At 32.0% G+C, this 25,147-nt stretch overlaps 2 long non-coding RNA genes across 2 annotated transcripts; one reads left to right on the forward strand and one right to left on the reverse strand.

Moving 5' to 3' along the window:
* The first annotated feature begins 3,392 nt into the window (after nucleotides 1-3,392).
* On the forward strand, nucleotides 3,393-6,422 carry LOC107059638 (uncharacterized). Its single transcript, XR_001472790.1, has 3 exons — nucleotides 3,393-4,187; nucleotides 4,343-5,562; nucleotides 6,284-6,422. It is a non-coding gene; the product is annotated as an uncharacterized lncRNA (long non-coding RNA).
* Nucleotides 6,423-19,078: 12,656 nt separating this feature from the next.
* Nucleotides 19,079-23,038, reverse strand: LOC107059639 (uncharacterized). The gene is made up of 5 exons (XR_001472791.1): nucleotides 22,176-23,038; nucleotides 21,581-21,901; nucleotides 19,793-19,973; nucleotides 19,537-19,654; nucleotides 19,079-19,189 (listed from the first exon to the last, which is right to left on the reverse strand). It is a non-coding gene; the product is annotated as an uncharacterized lncRNA (long non-coding RNA).
* Between the last annotated feature and the right edge of the window lie 2,109 nt (nucleotides 23,039-25,147).

Genomic DNA, 25,147 nt, shown 5'->3' on the forward strand with positions numbered 1-25,147 from the left:
GCTAATGGGCCTGAAATCCTTCAATTCTGTTGCACCCATTTTTTTTGGGATCAAAGCTATGAAAGTAGCATTAAAGCTTTTTTCAAAGTAGCCTTGGCTATGGAAGTTCTGAATGGTTGCTATCACATCCGTCTTCACCACCTCCCAACACTGTATGAAAAATGCCATAGTGAAACCATCTGGGATAGGAGCCTTATCTCCTGCACAAGCAAACACACATTCTTTGATCTCTTGTTCTCCAAACTGACTTTGCAACATTACATTATCTTCTTCATTCAAAGTAGCTTGATCTGTGGGGCTGAACTGAGGTCTCCAGTGTTCATTCTCTTTGTAGAGGTTTTGGTAGAAATCTATGATCTCCTCCCTGATCATTGCTGGTTCTGATACATTAGCTCCATTGATCAAAAGACTATCAATGCTGTTGTATCTCTTGTGGCAGTTTGCTGTTCTGTGGAAGAATTTTGTATTTTTATCCCCCTCTTTCAGCCATATAGCCCTGGATCTTTGCCTCCATGCCACTTCCTCCTTTTTTGCCACCTCCTCAAACTCTACTGTCAGAACAGCTCTCAGAAATGACTCATCATCAGACAAGCACCTATGAGTCTGGATCACATCTAAATCATATAGCTGGTTTAAAATGTTCTGTTTCTGTAGACCTAGATTGCCTTGAGCAATTCTGCTCCATTCTTTCAACTTCACTTTGAGGGATTTCAACTTGCAAGCTAGAATGTAATCTGGTCTTCCCATAAAAAATTTCAGAATCCCACCACCCCTTAATTCTCTCATTAAAATTCTCAGTTTGCAACCACCAATTTTCGAATTTAAAATAGGACAAAGACCTCTCCCAGTTTCCACATTCTAGTAGCAGAGGATTATGATCAGAAGTGACTCTAGTCATAATAGATTGTTTGATTTTCCTGAAAGATACTTCCCATTCTTCTGAGAACAGGAACCTATCCAGTCTTGCTGCTGTATCGTAGTTGTCTCCTTTTCTCCATGTAAAATTGCCCCCTATGAGAGGTGGATCTTCTAGTTCCATATCCTCAATAAAGTCTGAGAAATCCTCCATGGCTTTATTGATTCTGATGCAATTCTTCTTCTCGGAAGGGGACCTTACAACATTAAAGTCCCCAGCAATCACCCAAGGGCCATCAAATAGGCTCCTTACTGCTCCCAGCTCCCACCAAACCTCTTTCCTTTCCTCCCTGTTGTTTGGGCCATAAACGCCTGATAAGTGCCAGCTAAAATCCTGCGTTTTGCCCAGGAATCTAACAGTAATGCAATAAGCCCCACCTCACAAACTTCTCCCTCCCATATACTGCTGTCCCATAGAATGATAATGCCTCCTTTAGTTCCCGTAGCTTCCAACTGTGCGAATTTCACCCTCCTGCTGGCCCATAGCTCTTTGATTGTCTCCCTTATGTCACCTCTTAATTTGGATTCTTGAAAACAATATACATCTGCTCTCCATATATGTAACATGTTCTTAATCAATAGCCTCTTCCTAGGATCATTGAGGCCTCACATTCCATGACACTATGTTAACCTTCATTAAGATTATTCACGAAACATCCCCCTCTGCTTCTTGTTCCAAAACTAATGAAATTGCTGCTTGGTTCCAGATTTTTAAGCTCCTTTGGAATCTAGGAATAATTAATGAATCTTCTCTGCCCTAGGCTTTCTTGCGTTTAATTTTGCCCTAGGCTTTTTTGAATTAGAATTTTTTTCACATTAATTATTCTTAATGTGAAATCTAGGAATAATTAATGAATCTTCTCTGGATAAGGACAATCCAAAGAATCATATCCAAATATACTATGGTAGATTATAACTCATATCTCATAAAAAGAAATCCTTTGGCTGCTACTTTGAGCTATCTGAGTTTTTCATCGCTATGATTTGGTTTTCTGTTTTTTTTTAAACAAAGCTAGGTTTGGATCTAGTTGGATTTGGAGCTGAAGTGTTAGAATTTGATCATTGTGACTTCTGATAAGATAATTGTTCAATTCTAGTATGTTTTAATGTTGTTTCTGTGTATTTATAGAGTTTTACTGTTTGTACAAGTTTATGTAGTATTATTTGAGTTACATTGAGTTGTTTATTGCTATGATTTGGTTTACTGTATGGTTTATTTTGTGATTTCAATAAAGCTAGATGTGGATCTAGTTGGATTTGGGTGTACTAGTAAACTGGATTTGGAGCTGTAGTTTTAGAATTTGATCATGTTGCTTTTGATAAGCTAATTGTTCAATTCTACTATGTTTTAGCTCTCTGTTTCTGTCTATATAGAATGTTAAGTTGCATTGAGTTCATTACAGTGATGTTATGGTTTGCTGTGTGGCTTATTGTGTGCTTTGACGGAAACTAGTGTTTCCTGCTTTGTTCAAATCAGTATCTGCAGAGTTGGTTGGAATGGATCTAGAGGTATTTGGATGAACTAGTTGACTAGATGACTATGCTAGGCTTTGTGGTCAAGAACTAATGATATGTGAACATTGTGTTTGGCCAGGATTTGGTCAGAATCCCCCAATTGTTAATGGGTTAGGTCCTTCGCCGCCGCCATTATCCCCACAGTCAACACCATTACTGTTTATTTGATTATACCCTCTAAAAATTGTGATATTTACAAACAGAAGAGAGGAGGAGCTTTTGAAATTTTACATGAGGGAAGAAGTATAAGAAAAATAAGGCAAGAACTCATCTGACTCTCCAAGCGCTAACAATAATGAATTTGAACGACAAACAGAGATTTATCTATTTTTTGTGACTCTCCAAATGCTTAGAATCTTAAATCTTAATGATAATAACTCAGAAAAGAACAACTACAATTTGCCTCACCTCTAGGAACTTGAGATGGGGTGAGGGGCGTGGACCATATATTGGAGCCTTAGGAGTGTGAGGAGTGATCCATATGCCTTAATTATCTTTTTTTTTCTTACAAATGGCTAGTGATCCATGGGGACGGGAGTCATGGTTCATGACAACTCATGTCGCATTCTATCTGGAGTAGTATTAAAATGGAAAAGTCTTACCTGAATTACTGCCTTTTTATCTTTTGTGAGTCATGAAAAACTGCTTTAAGTTGGTCATGGTGTCAATGACTATGTATTTTGACCTGTAAATTCATCGGGGAACTAAAGACCAATAACTAAGATAAGGAGACTTGAAAGAGAACAGTCTAATCAAGGTTGCACCTAGTAAGCCCTAGAATCTTTAAGGCTTTGAGAGTAGTTCCGAGTGAATCGGGTATCCCACCAGAAACATTATAATAATAGAGATCTAACTCCCTTAGTGAATGAGTACTACTACACCAATTAAACTTGGGTGACAAAACTGTTAGCTAATTTCCCGACAGTCTGAGAGTTTCCACTTCTTAGACTAGAGCCATATCTTTAACCTGAGGTAGTTATAAATTGAAGGCAGTTGTTTTATTGTCGGATACGAATTTGTATGATTGATGATCCTACGACTCTCTGTGATCGTTGCTTTTCTTTTCTTTTTGATCTTACCTCCTTCCACTTTTTTTATTTGACTTATTGTGGCATTGACGGGGAACACAGACAGAGTTACTAAGGTAAACTGCATGAGAGTTTGTATGGATGGAGTTGTCCTAAAACCTGTGCCAGTGGATAAAATGAGAAGTGCTTTATCTGAGCTCTTAGAACATGGAGTTGTACTTGAATCTTAGAGAATGTAGGAGGAAAATGTGCAGCAACCATATGAATAATTCACCCAAATGCACAAGGTGTTGTATATAGTTCTCGTCTTTGGGGCAAAGAGGAAGAGTGTTATTCTTGGTGTGGTGATAACACAGTATGCCACTTGAAAAAGGTGTATGTATCTGATTAAACGCGACGTTGCTCAAGGCATTCAGCAGATTTGTAGAAAGGAGTTTATTTTTCCACTACGCAGAAGTGTTCATATTCCATGGAACTTTGTATAAGATCTGATTTTGACACATCCCTTCATTTACTTGAAACATTAGAAGAATTATTGCCTTGGCTTAACATTTGTGGCAAAAACATGATTGGTCAATAGATTATGTGTTTTTTTTCTTCTGTTTTTTCTATTGCCTTTTCATATCCATAGTTTTTTCTGACCTTACTAGATAGCAAAGAGCTTGAACTGAAGGGGTGTTTTGACTCTATGCATCAAAGAAGCAACAGCAAATAAAAAAACTAAAGCAGGTAATTCTTTAATGAATACATTAAGTAACGATTTTTCACAAAGCAAGTTGTAGAATGATTTCAAAATAACTTGAGTTTTTTCTCAATTTTTCACATTCATGGCTGTTCACTGCCTACATACGAAAATCCCTCACATTTTTTTCATTGTTCATCAGGGATAGAACGAAATGCTTCACTTAAGCAAATGATGTCTTAAAGTTGCATCAAGGATTTCTTTCGAAATTGTGGTTGTTTTCTCAACCTCGATGAAATTCTCTATCCTATATCTAAAAGGTGTTATCAGGTAAATCGACAAGCTTCTGTATTCCAATTCTAAAGGGTTTAAAAGGTATCCAAATTGATAATTTTTTATGTCTAAAAAGGCTTCTACATTATCAAGTAAGACTCAAGAAGAATCATGTGTTTGTTTGGAAGGACAAGAAGTGATTAAAATTGGGTTAATGGGACAACATCCTTGGTTATCTTTAATCAAGAGAATTTTGAATCCTTGTTTTTGTCTGCATTTATTTTCTTCTACGTTCCAATAGCTCATCATCCTTAGATTCTGAAATTCGTATATTGAGGAATAAGTTTATATTGTTGTGTCTTAATACTTGAACCTATGTTGGATATCATCTACTCGGACCATATATGCTCAGTACCTGTACATTTTCTCTATCTGGACAATGTTAAAAAATGAAAGACGAGATTGTTGCAATCGTTAAGTAAATCAATATTGGCTTCTTTAACTTATTTGACTTTTGTTTACAGGTATAAACTTTCACACAGCAAGAGCTCATGTTCATATTTCGTGTATTGCACTAATTTTTCATCACCTTCTTCCCCTGCCACCTCCTCCTTCCATAGCATGTCTATTAAATTAGACCATACATTATTCTTTATGGACAATGAAAACCTATGATTATTTTGGTTTGCATTGTGCATACTCCTTTGTTAGCATGTCATTTAATTCATTATTGATGATAGTTTTGTGCTGGTCATTAATTCTGTAGAGCTGTGAATTGAGATAATTCTCATGTGTGCTCTATATACTCTTCCAGTTATTTAGATTTTATTTTTAGACAAACTCTTTATAATCGTTGTTTTCCACTTTCTCCTGGTTCATGTAGCATATACTTTGTTGTGATCTTGAGTTTACATGAGAAAAAGGAAAATTGGTTCTAGTGCTGATGCATGCCTAAGCTTTACCAAGTATGTTGTTTTGATATACTGCTCCCTCATTCTTTCTGTAATATAGACAATTTTAAAATAGTTTCTCTCCATTCAAAGTCAACACGCAATATATTTTGCTTTTCTTATCTTAAATTTGTCATGATTTCTCAGCTTTCGTCAAGCTGGTGCTTCTGTCATTCAAATTTTTGTTGGTCCCCTGAGGGTAAATTCTTTGTTCTTCTCTCTGTTTGTTAGTGATCATTAAGTGTTTTGTTGTGTTCTCCCATATTTATTATTTATATTTGCTGAAAGAGTCTTGGAATACATGCTGAAAGGGTGAATATGATTGTTTATCCAATGGACAGAGGTTTACTCTTACTGTCTAATTTTGATTTTTTTAAAAAAATAGAAATTCTTACGTATGTTGTGTGTTTACTGATTATATAGAGATTTCAATTGTTGTGTAGTGACAATAATATTGTTATACTATGTTTTTCTTAGGTCATGTGGACATGATCGTTTTTTCTGAATTTCATGGTATAGAAAAAGTTGTATCACTACAGATTATTTTTACACTATTGATAGATTAATATTTTTTGAATTAAAAATATTTACCTAATCTTTTAAAATTGAAAAAAGTGACATGATTTTATTAAAACTGATCTATTAATATTTTTTAACGAACCCTATCCAACCCAAACAAAAATAAAAACCCAAATTCCCTTCCCATTAGAAGAATTGGGTACAAGAAATGTTTCTTGTATTGTGTACTAAGATGTTTTGGCACTTTTGGCCTGAAATATAGAGGTGGAAATTTCTCCATCAAATACTACCAAGTACGCAGAGAGTCTATTGATGAAAGGGACTGGGAAGGTATTGTTAACAATGACTAGTATTGAGAATGATTTGTTTCTCTAACTTATAATTTTATTTTGAATGTGCAGGAAAATGTGGGTGATTGAATTTGAATAGTGGCCAGAAGTAAACTCGATTGTAGTGAACAATAAAGATTTTTTGTACTATTGCCATATATGTTTGGATGCATTTGTCTCTAGTAGAGATCCTTAAGCAATTGCTTTCTAAGTATGGGTTGTACAAGACATGTTTTTCGAAGTTTATTTGAAATATATATCTTAGAATGATTTATTTTATAATTTGGTGCTTTATATCATTTATATATTTAATTATGTGATTATTGAATACATGCAAATCAAAATTATTATTCTTAAAAATTAAAAATTGTGGCTACAAATATTCTACACAATATTGCCGCACTTCGTAAGTGTGGCTATAGGGACGTCCAATGCGTGGCTTATGAATTATAAATTTTAGCATGTACATAAGAAAAGTTACACTTAATAAGTGTTGTTGTAGATGAGATATAAAAGGTGACACTTTTAAAGTGTGACCAATAACAAAGCAAAGGCCACACTTTAAAGTGTAGTATAATCAAATAAAAGTGTTGTTAATGAAATACTACAAAGTGTTGCCTTAATACCTCTTTGGCCACGCTTTTTATGTGTAGCTGCTATGGCGACATTTAAAAAGTGTGGCCTAATGTCATAGGTTACGCTTCTTTAAGCCACCCCCTAAAAAGTGTTGCCTAAAGTCAAAAAGTGTAGTTTTTTATCTAAGGCCACACTTTTTGTCAGTTTAGATTACACTTTATCGGGGTGGTTAAAAGCCTAAAATGTTGTAGTGTTCTATGAGATTTAGACTTGTTTTAAACTATCTACTTCCATTTTGAATAACAACTGAATACTTATAAGACTTGATTTTGATGATGCTTGAACTTTTAGACTCCATTGTGAATATGTGAATCAAGTGGAATTTGAATGTTTAGGAATGTATTCGATGTTTTGTATTGTTATGTTAATTTGTATGGATGGATGGTATTATAATTTAGCAGTTGTTGTACCAAAATAAACAACAATTTTGTGTATTAAAAGTAGCTTTCATATAGAATTATTTTTTAGAAAATTAAAAATGTCATCTACAGTAGTCGGAAGACCACCTAATAGTTAATAAATTAATTATTTATACCGACTATAGTAGTCGGAAGAGTACTGACATGATTAATAAATGCTGACCACAGTGATCAAAATATATATAATTAATTATTTAATTGATTAACTATTACGACAACCGTAGTCGGCGTTATTAAATTAATAAATTATTATTTAATAAGTATTCCGACTACAGTAGTCGGTAGTATTTAAATTAATAAAATATTATTTTACTACCGTTTCGACTACAGTAGTCAGCAGTTCAGGTACTTTAATGGTTGGATTTTAATTTATATGTAGTGACTATGGTAGTCGGCAAGTATTTTCCGACGCTCAATCTGCCGACTACTCAAAAGTAGTCGGAGAGTCATTGGAAAACTCCATGTTCCGACTACATTCCGACCAATTTTGAAGTCGGCAAACAACGAAATTCTAGTAGTGTAATATATTCGACATTTGTATTAAATGTCGCTATTTTAGCAACACTTTTGCTAAAAGTCGCTAAAATAATGACATTTTTTTCTAAATGTCACTAAAATCAATGACATTTTACAGTAAATGTCATAATATATTCGACATTTATATTAAATGTCACTATTTAAGCGATATTTTTTCTAAATGTCACTAAAACCAATGACATTTTGTAATAAATGTCATATTATATTCGACATTTGTAGCAAAATGTCATCATTTAAATGACATTTTCGCTAAATGTCGCTAAAATCAACGACATTTTGCGATAAATGTCATTATCATAGTGACATATTGGACCAAATGTCATTATATTTACAATATTTGATACCAAATGTCATTATTTTTACGACATTTGACATCAAATATCATTGTTTTATGACATTTTGTTCTTAAATGTCGTGAAATTCTTTATTTTCCAACATTTATTTCAAATGTCACCAAATTAATGTCGTCGTATGTACATTTTCTTGTAGTGGTTCTTCACAAATCGACGATAGTAGCTAGCAAGCCCCACCAAACTCCTAACTTCCGTTACAGAGCTAGGCCGAACCCAATTCTTAACCTCCTCAATCTTTTGGGGATCTACCATTACCCCTCTTTTGAAACTACATGCCGCAAAAATGCAACCGAAGTCAACCAAAAATTCACACTTAGAAAATTTCGCACACAACCTTTGTTTCCCAAGAACACCCAAAACAATACGGAGATGGTCGGCATGCTCTTCCTCACTTTTCGAATACACTAAAATATCATCAATAAAGACTATAACAAAGGAAACAAGAAATGGTTTGAACACACCATTCATCAGACTCATGAAAGCTGCAGGCGCATTTGTCAACCCAAATGACATAACTAGAAATTCGTAGTGCCCATAACGGGTTCTAAACGTCGTCTTGGGACATCCTCATGCCTAATTTTCAACTGATGGTAACAAGACCTTAGATAAATTTTAGAGAAAACTGATGCACCTTGCAATTGGTCAAAAAGATCATCTATTCGAGGCAATGTGTACTTGTTTCGAACGGTGACCCTATTCAATTGCTAGTAATCTATACACATCCTCATACTACCATCTTTTTTCTTAACAAACAATACAGGAGCACCCCACGGGGAAGCACTAGGACGAATGAATCATTTATCAAGAAGTTCTTGGATTTGAGCCTTAAGCTCTCTTAATTCTACTGGAGCCATACGATATGGAGGGATAGAAATGGGGCGGGTACCAGGTTCCAAATCAACACAGAAATCTATATCTCTATCTGGAGGCATACCAGGAAAATCCATAGGAAATACTTCTCTAAATTCTGACACCACAGGAATAGACTCAATAGATAGAGACTCAACCTCAACATCCCGAATATGAGCCAAATAAGCCAAACAACCCTGCCCTACCAGTTTTATAGCTCGAATGGAGGATATGATCTTAGCTTGCTTAGACTTGTACACCCCTTCCCACTCTAATTTTTCCCTTTCCGGAATTTCTAGAGTCACAAACTTAGTATTACAATTAAGCACAACATAATAGGGGGACAACCAAGTCATGCCTAAGATTATATCAAAGTCAGTCAAATCCAAAATCACCAAATCAGCCTAAGTATGAAACCCATAAACAAAATAGGACAAACACGATAAACATGGGTGACTATGACATACTCTCCAACTGGGGTAGAAACATGGATGGGGGCATCAAATATATCACAAATCATAGCAAATTCTGAGGCAAATCACACGAACATATAAGAATAAGTAGAACCCGGATCAAATAACACATTAGTCATCTGGTCACAGACAAGAATAGTACATGTGATCACTGCGTTAGATGCCTCCGCCTCGGTCTTACCTGGAAAGCCATAACACTGAGCCCTGTCATCATGACGGGCAACTTCCCTTCCTGGCTACACTGTACCTCTGCGGCCTCGTTGATTTCCTCCTCCCCCACCTTGTGGACGTCCTCGACTATTATTACCATTTCCCGCGGGTACCACTGCCTTAGTCTGCTGCTGCGCGGAATTCATCATGCACGGGTGGGGACAATCTCTCCTCATATGCCCAGGTTCTCCGTAGTTATAGCAAGTATGATCAAAAGTTGGCTTGCTGCCCGTCGAAGGTGCGGTTCCCTGGATATCCTGAATCAAATTCTGAGGTGGAGTTCTAGAGTAATTACCTGTAGAAACGGGCATAGCAGACTGAATTGGCCGGGCTGCAAGTGTTGGTCTCCCTGAACCTCTGGAGTAAAAACCCTAAATGTTGCCTAAATTCTTGGCTTTCTTTGCCAACGCCTTATCCTGACCGTCTCGCCTCACCCCCTCCACTTTCTTCACAAAATCAATTACCTCATTGAAGCTTTTTCTTGCAGAAGTCATATGAACGGAAAATACCTGCAACTTAGAATTTAGCCCTTTAATAAATAAACGGATCCTCTCTTCCTCAGTAGGCACCAATTGCGTAGCATATCTAAACAAAGCATGGAACATGGCCTCTTAAGAAGCCACATACATACCACCTTGCTCTAAGGCCATGAATTCATCCTTCTTACGATCTCTCAAAGTTTGAGGCACATACTTCTCCAAGAACAGAGCATGAAACTGGGTCCAAGTGAGTGGGGATAAAACTGTAGATCTCCATTCCACATGAGCTCCCCACCACTGCTTAGCCTCACATTGAAGCTGAAAAGTCACAAACTCAACTCCATGTTGATGGACAATTCCTAACTTATGAATTCTCTTATAGCAATCTAGGATGAACTCATAGGCAACCTCACTCTCAGAACCATGGAACACAGGCGGTTTCAACTTCAAGAACTTAGTCAACATCTCATGTTTATTACCAATCATAACAGGACCCAACAAAGGACGGAAGAAAGTGTCATTACTCTAGTTCCACCCACCTTGGGGGACAGTGATAGCTATAGGGGGATTGGTGGGAGCTTGATTTGCTTGAATAGAGGGAAGCACTCCAAGACCAACCAATCATTTCAAGAACGACATAATATGTTGAGCAAACACTGGGTCTAAAGGAGGAATACATGTAGTCTCAGCCTGCACCTCTTCTTCTTGACCAACATTCTCATCGTTCTCAACCTCTATATTCTCATCTACCTCTTCATGATGCGCAGGAGGGGTCTGATTTCTGGGAGCATTTTCAACCGGTGCTCCATCCCTAGTGGGTGCCACCCTTCCTCGGCCTCTACCTCTAGCTTTTCCTCTACCCCTGCCTCGATCGCGACCTCTCGTTGCAGATTCCTCAGCTGGGGCATTGACGGGAGCTACGACTCTGACGTCGTTGAACCTAGTGTTAACCATGTGCGGACATAAGAGTGAAGGAGGTTAGATAACAATTTGCATCGCCAGATACCAATTGGAATCAAATCATAGCACGAAAGGAGACTAGATAAAATAGAGAGATTTCCTAAAGTCCTATAGCCTCTCAAAGAAAAGTACAAACGTCTCTGTACCGTTTTGCAAGGCTCTCCTAGACTTGTTTTGGTACATCGAGATCAACGAACCTAGGCTCTATTACTAACTTTGTCACGACCCATACCATCGTGATTGACACCCACACTAACCCTTCAGTAGGAGAACCATTCATACTAATTAGCTAGTCGAGAACTACACAACTTAATCAAAACTAAGACATTTAAAGTTACGGAAGCAGGTTTAAATGCTAAGGAAAAGAAATAGAGTTCCCATAAATTCCAATAAAAGTCTAACAAAATAAATGCGAAAATAACGCCAAGAACCTGAAAGTAAATGTACCAAAACTCTAACAAAAACCCTAAGTAGAAGAGTACAACCCCAAACTTAAACATAAGAAATCTAAAGGACTAGTCTAAGTCCCAAATATGGACATAAACAGAAAGAGAACTCATAACAGCCCAGAAGAACTGGCTCACCCTTGAATTCGATTGATCACTTATATTCTAAGAGAGGTCTGTCAATAGCCACCTGAAGATGCCCTGTACTCAACAAAAAAAGAGCAAGTGCAGTATCAGTACACAACCACAGTGTACTGGTAGGATCACGCGACTATCCTACTAAGTGCAACATACATAAGCCATTACAACATAATGATAACATGCATACACCGAACATATACAATATCCATATCATTTTTGAACAAAAGGAGCATTCCACAATTTCAAGATATACTGTTATGTCAAGTCAATGGTCCTCTCATGGAACCCAAACCCAAATTGTTAGTGTGCCAGTACGTGGTACCCGATCCCATGGTTATGCCGAAATGTGACAATCGATCCTAGTTAGTGTGTCGAAACGCAACACCTGATCCATTCAACAAGACACAATCACAATTACAAGTATATTCTCAAAATCATACAATCAAGTCATGATTCATGGCATTCATCATTCATCTATCCTCATTTACAATTAGTGTGATCAATAATGTAACATTCGCATACATACATGTATTATAATGAAGCAAGAACAAACATACATCACACAACATGAAATCGCAACCATCACTTACCTCGAACAAAACTTGAATTCCCTAAGAAACTTGATTCCTCCCTTTCTGGATTCGTTCCACTTGTTCTTGGTCTACAAACAATTAATATAACACATGAATCAATAAACGATGTCTAATTACTCGGATTACAATCAACTCTATCAACCCTAGTTTAAACCCATGGTCCCAATATCCAAATTAGGGTCATCCAAACAGTTCCAAAATCCTTCCCCAATAGTAATTACCCACGAAACTAAGTCCTACGGATCGAAAAATGGATTCGGGGAGTGAAAACCTTACCTTTAGCCTCAAGAATGATGGAAAACTGTCAAGAAAACACCTAGGGTCGTTCATTAGCTCTCAAAGTCGAAAAGTACCGAATAAAACGTTTTTGGGGTTTATTTCCGACTTAACTCGCGACTGGTCCACTAGGGCGATTATCATCCCGCCACAGCGGCCCCGCCCTGACAGAAATAATCCCGTCACAGTGGCTTGCACGGAATCATTGAGTTGGTTTAAGAGTTTCAAACCCCCATTTCACAACACTCTCAGAAAGTACCTATTCACGTTAAGATCAGTTTCGGAAGTTCTACTCACCCGAATTCAATTCTGTAAAATCATAGGGGTTCCTTAACGTCTTAGCTATCTATACATGTGATAAAATTCATAATTGGATCTCTCAATTGTTACCAGATTTCCCTAGACTTTACTGACTCCGATTTCGTCCAAATCTGGACTAGGTTGGGAAATTCCAAGTTACTACGAAAAAGTTTTCCGGCCCAAAAAAATTTTCCCTTGGCTTTTCTATAACGATGGGAACCGGTCGTTACGTTTTTATTTGATATTATTTACTATTTGTGTAAATAAAATATTGTGTTGTGTTATATATGTTATTTTATTTATTTATTATTATTTTTTTAATTTTTGGTATATTAACTTATATATGGCTATTATCTTTTTCTTTTGTTGGCAGAAAAATGTATTCATTATTTTGGAATATGTATGCATATCAAATTAATAAATAAATAAATAGCAAAAATATGGTTAGATACCAATGAAATATATGTGATATGACAATACTTAAATTTCTTTCTGCATCTACTTTTAAATTTATAACAATGTCAAGTAATTTTATTTTTCTCCACTTAAAAGAAATAGTTTTTAATATATATAAAATAGTGATTTTTAATGTAAATTTTTTTTCCTGAATGGGATTTTTAATTAAAAAAGTCTTCCTGATAGTTCAAGTAATGTTTCTATTTTAAAAACTAAAATTTGCATATTCTCCCTACAAATATTCATTATTTTGAAATATGCATGTAGATCAAATTAATAAATAAATAACAAAAAGATGATTAGATACCATTGAAATATATGTGATATGACAATACTTAAATTTCTTTCTGCATCTACTTTCAAATTTTTAACAATGTCAAGTAATTTTATTTTTCTCCACAACATTCTTTATAGTGATAAGATAATTTGCAACTATTCTTATTAATCTTAACATCAAACAAATGTATACTTAAGTTTTTTTATATTGTTAATAATTATGAAATTAAAATATTTTGATCTCAATTTGTGATATAGTTATTATAATAATTATATAATGTAACAATAATGTGCGAAAATCATTTTCCGGTTGATAATATTCAAAAGTTATGCACATAAAATGAAACAAAATATTATTATAATTAGTAATGATGATTTCAAAAAAAAATTAAATGATTATTCCCTTCTAAGTGGCAGTCTAGTATCAAGGCACTTGATAGTTTTATAACAAAGTATAAATGGATAAAAACCTTATAAACAACAAAATTAACTATTTGATTAGATAGTGAATTAAAAAATGTCATGATAAAAATAAATAAATAATCAAAACAATTACGAAAAAAGAAGAAAAAGAAAACTGTAATAAAGGAATAGTTAAAATATGTAGGTAAAATATTTTTAAAAAAATAAGTTAAAGATTAAAAAAAAACTAACCTAAATCATCCCTAAAATTCCTTACCCACTTACCTAACTACCCTAATCTCTTAAAATTCAACTCTCTCTCTATATATATATATATATTAATATATTAATCTTCTAAATATACAACAGGACAGACAAAAGAAATGTTTCAAATCAGTATTTTGTAAATAAAAAAAATATGTCATCAACAAAAATGTTTTCGAGTTATCATTTTTTAAAAAGAATAAATTGAAAATATTATAAATCTATAGTTTACAAAATAGTGTCACATGTCATCATTAAAATAATTCTCGAATTTTCAGTATTTTTTTTTAAAATTATCTCCAAGAAAATTATAATTTTAATTTGATATATAATTATGTTAAAATTTGTCACATAAAACCGCGAAAACCAAAAACCTAATAGTTATATATTATTAAAAAAATTCAGACTTTTAAAAAAGAAAAAAATATTAATTAAAAAAACTAAGAAATTACAAATCAACTAAATGCACGTAGTCTATTCTCTCATTTCTCTCCCACTTCATGTAAACTTTATTTATTAATTAATTTGTAGATTTTTAAATCTTTAAACTTATCAATAAAATAAAAAAATTAACTTCTTTTTTTGTTATATAAAGATAAGATGAGTGCTAAAAAGGTTGCAACATGCTTTGTAAATTATATTTAGATTTTAGCTAAAAGTAGAGACAAAATTTTTAATACTATATTTTAAATTGATTTATGAATTTGTAAATTTAATTAATTAGCACAAATTTCAATTGAGCACACACCAGATATGCTATATATTCATCTTCATTATACTAGAAGAAAGAGAATTTGTTAAAATAACGTTTATTGTCTTTGAAGAACATATATTTATAGCACATAAATTAGTGTAAAATTTTGTTAGCATTAATTGTATATATAAAATTAAAACGCTATTTTTTTTATTATACATGCACTTTTTTTACTCAATAATAATTTGTTTTAGTTATTTCTAAATTTAAAAAATATTATATTTTAAATACCCGCGCAACGCGCGGGTACGTATACTAGTATCTATAATAGGAGAGGTGATAACGCCTACGTGTCAGCGCCACAATTAATCTCTAATTTTAATTTTTAAATTATAAACTAATTAAATAGAATTAATTTAATTTTTTTATTAAAGGAAAAACAGTTACTGTTTTAGAAGACAAATTAGAATTTTTTTTTTTTTTTAAAAAAAAATGTTATATTTTAACATACACGTTAGATTCCTTTTTGAGTTTTATGAAAATAATTAAATATATTTAATTAAAAAATTAAATTATATCAGGGCCACAAAATTTATGTCAGAAAAGGAAAAAACTAATAAATGGCATCAAACTACATTATATCAAGTGAGATTATTTTTTATTTATTTAAATTGAAAAGATTACAGGTAATATTTTAATTGTTCCTTATAATTAACTATGTAAATTATAAGTTGTTTCTTCCCAAAAAATTACATTATAGGTAAATCTAATTGGTAACAATTAAAATATTGCCTATAACTATATAAAAAAAAATATAAATAACATTTACATCAGTTTAAAAATATTACATATCATAAGTTTTAATTCTATGTAAAGCTTCTCACGTTTTATATAGATAACTATCCCAATAATGTTGCTAAAATTTAGGAATTACAATTTATGTTTATGTTTATATTCACATAAATTTAAAACACAAATCAATTTAGCCTATTTTTCTGTAACTATATTTCCAAAAAATATCTAGCAGATAATTGCATTTACAAATAATGATGCTATAATTTAGGGATTAAAATATATTGCATGTACAAATAATGATGCTATAGTATAGGAATTAAAATATAAAATTAAATATATAATAGGAGGTTTTTTGAGTGAAAGTTGGGAAGTTTAAATAAAAAGATTTGTCAATTAAATTTGTGTTTTTTCCAAGAGTATTATACTAATTATCATTAAAATAAAAAATTAAATAGTAAATATTAATTAAAAATCTACATGCATCACAAAAAACCACGTGTCAGTTTTAGGATAAAATTAGTTGTCATTGTAATTTTAAGTTATTGGTATTATTAAGTGCATAATACATTTTATTGGTTATTTTTAAATATAAAATTATCATATTTTAAATTATCCGTGCAATGCGCGGGCACATATACTAGTATATATAATAGAAAAGTGATAGCGCCTACGTGTTAGCACCACAAAAAACAGGTTTTTCTTTAAATAATTAAAAATTATTAATTACATGTAATAGAGTTAAATAATAAATTACTATTTAATATTTACAATTATTTTTAAATAGTTTTAAAATTTAAACGTGTGTGATACTTTTTTTGAAAAAATATTTTTAACTATCTTTCCACAACCTCCTTATTTATAGCAAAACAATGACAATATTAATCATAATATTTATAATAATAATACCAATAATAATAATAATAATAATAAAAATAATCTTAATTATTAAATTAACTAAATAAATTTAAAATCCGAAAATAAAAAATAAAAAATAAAAATTACAAATATAAAAGGAAGAAAAATGAAAACACATAAGATTTTTAAAAAAAACATAGAAGTAACCAACTTAACTTTTTTTTTGGAAATATTTTTAACTATCTTTCCACAACCTCCTTATTTTTAGAAAAACAAATATTCATATATATATATATATATATATATATATATTATAAACATATTTGTTTTATAGTGAATGTCTATTATGTGGAGTCCTTTTAGGGGTAGTTAGGAATCCTACTTGGGAGCAAGTTAAGTTTCCCCTGTAAATAAAGGAATTTTCCTTCATTGTAAATCAGATTTGTGAATCCCTAAATATCATTTAAGAAGAATAAGAAGTCTTCTCCCTACTTTGTTCTTTTTCTAAATTTGTAATAGATCAATGTTATAAATTAGAGTCACATAGAAAGCAAGAGACGGACAGGTAATTGTTTATCACGTCAGTTGATACACAATATTATTAATGGTTAGTATGCCACAAAGTCTTCGGATAGTAGTGCAATATTATTCCAATAAATAAATAAATATATATATTTCTAACCACCAATATTGCTTGAGTTATGTTAATACTTCATACTAGAAAGGTTCCCTCTTTTCTATTAGTTGGTTGGTTCATCGATTTTAAAAAGGTATGGTTTCCAACTTTTTATGAGGTCTTGGTATTAGTACGTTATGATATGCGGCAAAAGATGGAGATGACCAATAAAAGTTATAAAATTTAAGCTTTCTGCTTTTTCTTAATTTAATAATTTTATCAATAATTGCTAAATTACTATGTATGATATTCACCAGCTATTTTGTTGCACTTTATTACTCTATTATGCTATTGATTGAAAGTAAGATGATGGATTCATATTCAATCACATCTCTAACATGTGTTTTGCATTTATATATTCAAAATACTCTTGTATTCTGATCATTTTTATTTCATGTATTGCTACAATCAATTTTATTGATTTTAGGCTTACAGACATGAAAGCCTTTTTTAAATCTTTTATGGACTTGTTCATGTTATATAGAGCTATGCGATGTTTCCATGCTCTTCTTCTTACTAAATGTAAGTGATATTGGATATGTTTCATTTCGGTGTTGCATTTACATTTGAGAAACCAATTAGGTTGTTACTGCAGATGTTTGGGGTTAAGCAGTGTGTAAAAGAAGATTTTAGTGGTGGATCGTTGATACGATATTAATGAGTTAAGTTGAGAAGTGTATCCTGAGGGTTCTAAATGAGGACTGGTGATTTCATCTTAAGGTCCAAGGGAATGGATAGATACCAGAATGACAAGCTTATGGGTAAAGGAAGTCTCAAAGAGTATACTTGTGTGAAGGTAAATGAAAATTTTAGTAAAAAGTTCATATAAAATGAGTTAGTCCTTTAATTGGTATAACTGGGTTTAAAATGTCATACTGATGAAATGGTTGTCTTTGTGGTAATGACGACTTGCGGGTATCTAATGTTATGATTTGCTACTATTTGATGAGTAACGTGGTTGCATGGAAAGTTATAGGAGGTGCTGAGACACCACTCGATTATAATTTAAATGAACCAGAGTCACGAATGAAAAGAATTAGTGGGATGTTTTAGTCATTGGAAAAAGGCAATCGAGAACAAAGATATTTACTCTAATCGCAAAGGACAAAGATATATCTTTAGAGAGTTGAGAATCGGGTTCAGAGATACGTGATTCTATATAGTTTGCTCTTATTATGGTAATAGTGTCACGGGTTCATCAGATTGGTTAAAAACAATTGGGTAAGATTTGAGAAAGAAGTCTACACATGTTTGACTCGAGTGTGGTGATAAGTTCTTTTACGATTTTGAGTTTGGTAACTGGTACAGTTGAATTTTAACGAAGGATATGGTAAGATCGATGGAGAGGCAATCAATTATAGGCTATAAGATATGTGAATCCATAAAAATCTTCAAGGTATGAGTTAATGTTGATAGATAAAGAGATTGGGTTACACAGTTGGATTCAAAACTCAAATTTTTCATGGTGAGTTTAGGTTTGTGGTAGTGTGTTTTTCAAGGTATGTGTTGGTAAGGTAAGAAATGATCGATCACATTGAGTATGAAGCACTTGAAAGTACTTAAAAATAATTTGAGCAGTAAATTTGGTTACTTTTGATTGTTATACCTAAGGAAGGGTGGAATTGTATCTTGTAAATTATATATATACTAGATATGAATTGCCCGTGCTATGCACGGACCCAACGTGTATCATTTTGAAAGAACAATTACTGACTTCTCTTTTGTAGTTTGATTATCATAAACAAATATTGTTGCCATACAATAAAAGGGCATAAGCTATAATAATATTGTCAAACTATTTTTATAAATACATAAAGTTTCTGAAGTACAAATGCCACTATAAATACGTCATTAGAATTTCTCTTATGAGCACTTGCAAGAGAGTGAGCTGCAAATCAAAAATTTATATAAGCTATATTATAAAGTCATACTCAGCAGTCATACACACCAGTCATAAGATGATATTCATTTGTTGAAATAGCTCATAGATTTCAGTGATAGTTCGATTTGGTATTTGCTTAGCCCATACTACAAAGTGACATCCTGATAGAGGAGTGTATGAATTCATTGCCAGATGAAAATCAGAATTGTTTCAATTTTCATTTGTACTACAATAAAACACATGTACATTAAGGCCTATGCGCAGAAGTGTAATAATATTTTGAAAAATAACATAAATGTACTGAAATTTTTAAAATTACTAAAAGTTCAAAAAGCTTTTCAAAATAGAAGTACCTTCATGACCGAAGCGAGAACTTATGAATGACTTGTTTTCACATTAGCTTCTCTAGTTCTTTCTTCCAACTCTTTCCTCTCCAACTAATAGTCAAAACTATGAATTTGTATCATTGTGCTACAAGATACAAGATATTTCTTTCGCTTAAGCCTTCTCTTATCAATAGTAATTATTCTTGCAGCACAAATATATACTCAAGCACCTATTATATATTCAAAGTAAACATAAAAAGCTTAACGGAGGAAAAGCATTCACCTTGAAACCTCGTTCGTTTACTTTCTTGTAATTGTAAGCATAATAGACAAGCTGACATTTTCTTACTGTCTCTACAATGCAACGACTCTTTGGTAGACAAAATCTTCCAATTAAGGAAACTTCAATTGGCCAAACAAAATTGTCCTGGAAAATTGTCTTGTTCTTCTCCACAACTAAATGCCTTCACGATCAAATAAAAATATTTTCAATCAAAATAACGTACACTCCTCGAGAACTCAAAATTTTCACTATCACAATTCATAGTGAGCATTCACTGAACTGTCTTCCTTTTCCAATAAATTTGTCCAAAATTCAAATACCCATAAACAAAAAAACTATATTGGCATTTTAGTAGTTGTGACAATCTTAGGTGATGAGATAGTGAAAGAAGAAAATTTTAATTAATATAGCCCTTCCTTTTTCAAACTGCTTTGAATTTTTTATTTTTTTATTAAGTCGATGTTCTATCAGAATCAACCTCTACTACAATCTATAGCTTATATTTGGTAGAACTATAGTGCAAGAAAAAGGCTCTGATTGTCAAATGTATCACCAAAAGATGAGGACTTAAAATAACAAAAGAATCACATGTTCCAAACTATCAAATTATTTAGTACGCCAAACATTGATCGATGCCAGATCTCTTAATTTCTTTAGTTGGCATGGTGATAAAATATAAATGAAATTGGTCCTTCATGAAAGCTGGAAGAGAAGACGACAAATAGAAGAAGAAGAGATCCAAAGAAGAATTAGAAAAGCTGTGTCGGAGAGTAACAAGTTCCAAATGACGTTTTAAGATAATCAAGTAAGGAAATTTATCTCTTGTGGTGGCCACCAGTAATGACATGTCCCATGCTCAAACAAACTTTAGATTAAGCTAGCATTTGATCAAAATCTTATCTTCAATTTTAGAGGCATAGTTAATAAAAACTTATTACACAAAACAACAGAAAAAGGGTATGTCTACTACATACCAATTGTTTGCTTGGTACTATCATGTGATGTATTTACTTCTTCAAAGGTTTGAAAATCTTTCAAACGTGTCATTAGAAAGCCGACAATCTTAACATTCTTGAAATTGGATAATAATGTTTGGAATTCAACTCGGCAAAATGAAATTATCTACTTTGGTGAAATATCTTAGCTCAAGCTGGCAAGGGGTTCGTAGAACTAGAATTTGATGTGTATGTTGAGTGACTCTAAAAGAGGCGAGGTTCGCAAAAGGCTAACTACTCCATACATACTATACTTTGTTACATGCATTTATAGAGTTAGACATTTGCGTCTCAATTCTGAAAGCATCACCCCGTCAAGTTTTTGATAACTTAGAATGGAGATGTTGAAGTTATGAACTATATTTGTATGTATAGTTCACTGAGCAAAAAAGAAAAATCTCAATCTTTTGTAGGAAACTTTCATGACCTCCACACATCAACAAGTATAAGTGTATATTATTTAGTACGTATTAAATAAGTTGCTTGTAAAGTTTTAAAATATTGTAAGGTCAAGATCCAAAATTATGTATTTAGAGTTCTTTACACACCCATGGATATAAAAATCATTTATATGCAACCATAAGAAACGTAAAAGAGAAAGAGGAGTTAGGATGAGAAAATTGTACCAATATCTTAATACATGAATCATCTATCGATGTTCAATTAAGGAAAACTAATCACCCTGGTGACAGTATACTTATGCTATTATTAGGTTCTTAAAAGAACAGTAAGATTTATTATATTTGAAAAATATAAACAGAATTGAAAGATTCGTTGAGTTGATTGACCTTACCTTTTGCCTCTTAGGATTTTTTTCTTCAAATCTTCAACTCAATTCTTTGATAGTCTTGTGCTGAATTTTGAAGTTGAGAGTAGAAAATGAATGCTAGAGAAATAAAATAATTGTCCTCCAAACCTTAACTCCAATCATGAATCAAATGAGTTAGAGATCTACAATAGGCATAGAAACTCTCAATGAACTTGAGAATGAGTCGACATAAAAATTAGTTCAAGAACTCAAGTATTAACACAGTATACCTCCACAAATAAGTGCAAATGATGAAAATAGAAAAACTTGACAGGAGATGGAAACGAAAAGTGATTTTTTTTGTGGCTGAAAAAAAAAGAACAATCAGATTGGATATGAACAAAATATGAACACACATAATTTAAAATTTGAAAAGAATTCTAAAACAAGTGAAATTACAATCATAATATGTTTTCACTAAGAGCTCAATTCAACCTGAGCAACCATGAAATTCAGCTCCAAAAATGAAAAATTCAAAGAGAACTTAAAAAGACGAAATAAATAATAAAAAAAAAAAGGCAGAAAATGAAAGGAAAAAATCAAACAGAACGTTTAGTGAACGAAATTAAGAGGAGAATACCCGACTTGTAAGAAGTTGAACGTATGAAGAAAAGTGAGTATTTTTTGATATTCTGAAAGTTCCTGGAATCAAAGAGACGTCTCTGGTCTCTGTTCAAGTAAGCCATAGAGAATGGATACTTGTAGGTATAATACCTCGATCGTTCTTGGCTTCACTCTCTCGAGAGGGTACTCTTTGGTGATGTTTGGATTCATGATTGGAGTTAGGAATTGGAGAAATTTGTGAAGAAAAAAAAGGAAGTTGTATGATTGTCGCTATGGTAAGACACGATGGACATGAAATACCAAAAAGAGTTTATATTTTTGGAGAAGAAAAGGTTTAAGAAGATCACTGAAACTTTGCCTAGAAAGTGACAGACGAACAATTTGGAATTAAAAAAAGAAAAGGTTCGTGGTTTGCTAAAAAAATCTCATTCATAGTTATCATTTTACCCTTAAATAAAAAATTCCCCCAAATAACAACAAATTAGCAAAATGATGCACTCTAATTTAGATTTTTCATGGGAAAAAAAAACTTTATCTCCATTTAGGTAAAGGATGTACTCTAATTTAGATTTTTCATGAACAAAAAATAAACTTTATCTCCATTTAAGTTTTCACTTTTCTAAATCTCAAATCAAGAAACTATGGTAATTGAACAAATAAAGCAAGAAGAAGCGGCTACATATGGATGTTTCTATATTTTTCATTTTATTACTAAATCTTGAATTGGGCAAACCTGAACTTTGAATAAAGAAAAAAGTTTTTTGAGATGAACCGAAGGAAAAAACAAATGAAGAATTGGGCAAACATGAAGTGTAATCCGTTGTGAAGAGTAAGAGACCATTTTTGAGAGCTGGGCCTGAGGTTGAGAGTAAGAAAAGAGAGAACAGAGGTATGGATGTTTCTAGTCTAGTCAAGATATGTCCTTGTCTGAGTTGCTCAGTAGATTTTTTTCAATCGTGTGAAATTACTACTCTACCCTTGATCGTCACATCTTCACATTCCTATATAATAGAAATTATAGAATAGGTACAAAAATATAATGGGCAACGTATCATATGCAGTGGTTGACCAATGGTGACTATAACTTATATATGATTAGTCAATTACTATTGATTATATATAATTAATTTACAATCAAATTTTGGGGATGTTTTTGAGTTTATTATAAAATTTCCGTATTTTATTGTAATGGTTGGGTTTTAGACTGACTTGTCTTGGTGGGATAAGATGAGTGTCATCACGTCCATTTTTGGGTCATGACATATATATATATACTAGATTTTCGTCACGTGTGTTGCACGTGATTATCAATTCATAAAATTTAAGCGGAGATTTGAATAATAAGCTTTGAACAAAATAATATTGCAGAATTTTTTGTAAATGTTCAACGTCGATCGTCATATATATCTCTTATTCATACGAACCTATGAAGATGGTCAATGAAAAATTTATTAGTTAAATGCAATAATGTATATATTTATTTAAATTTGATGAGGTTCAATTATGTAATTAGTCGTATCTCACTAATATTACCTTATACATGAGATTTGTTGTGTATTTTTCTTGTCATCTAATCATATGTGTTTTGCACGTGTCTTCCTCTTAATCTATTTAGATGTCATATGAACATGTGGAGACCAAGTACATTTCATTTTTTAGAACTATTTTTGTATATTAATTTTTATTTTATAAGTTATAACATAATAGATGATGTTTTTCTTGTTGGCTCTCATATTTGAGTTCTCGATTGTCTGTGTACATAAATGAAAAATAGTTATCTAACTGTCCATAGTTAACTGAGAAAGGTTTTCTTTCTTTTTTTACCGAAAAAATTAAAAATTAAAATTAAAGAATATATTCTATATGTGAAATCATATATATAATCACCTATTTATCATACACCTAACAAAGATATAGTTCATATGCTTGTAAATAATTTTCAATTTATTCAACCAAGCATGATTCGTCCAAGGAAAAATAACAACACCGTGTTATCACATATATAGGGGCGGTATAATAATATGAAAAATTATTGGTCAAAAATTAATATAAGGAAAGATGAAAGATAGAAATAATTATTGTAATAACTATGAGAATTCATAATATTTTAAATAAAGAATGTAGAAGAGTGTGAATAACATTTGCGGTAATTAGTAATAACTAAGAGAATTTATAATGTTATAACTAAAGAATTAATGTGCAATAGATGAGCGTTATTAGAAGTCATATGAATTTTTCTTCGTTGAAAATACTGAAATATTAAAACAAAGTAAATTAGTAAAACAAAAAGGCAATATTTACATAGTAATAACAATTTTTAAGCAAACTTCTTGATAATCTAAATCACATAAGGAGCATTGATAAATAAAGTCATTCTTTTGTCTTGAGCATCAAAAAAACAAATCGTGATAATTCTCTAACTCATGAGAAGTTTAATAATTTTGGAAAAAGATATTACGAAATGTTTATCTACATCACAAGAGAAATTTTTAACAAAAACAAATGAATTTAGACTACAATAATAGTTAAACGAATACAAACTTCCACTGGTGTTATTACAAGTCATATGAAATTTTCTTCTTCGAAAACACTGAAATATTAAGAAATAGTAAATCAGCAAAACAAAAGAGCAATGTTTATTTAGTAATAACTATTTTGAAGCAAACTTTCTGACAATCTAAATCACATAAGTAGCATTGATAAATAAATTCATTGTTTTGTCTTGGGCATCAAAAAAACAAATTGTGACTATTCTCTAACTCTTGAGAAGTTTAATAATTATGGAAAAAGATATTTAAAGACATATATCTACATCACAAGAGAAATTGTAAACAAAAACAAATGAATTTAGACTACAATAAAAATTAAACTAATGCAAACTTCAACAAACTTTCATTGGTATTATTACAAGTCATATGAAATTTTCTTCTTCAAAAATACTGAAATATTAAGAAATGATAAATTAGTAAAACAAAAGGGCAATGTTTA

Source organism: Solanum tuberosum, unplaced genomic scaffold (assembly GCF_000226075.1).
Source record: "Solanum tuberosum cultivar DM 1-3 516 R44 unplaced genomic scaffold, SolTub_3.0 scf00030, whole genome shotgun sequence".
NCBI lineage: Eukaryota > Viridiplantae > Streptophyta > Magnoliopsida > Solanales > Solanaceae > Solanum > Solanum tuberosum.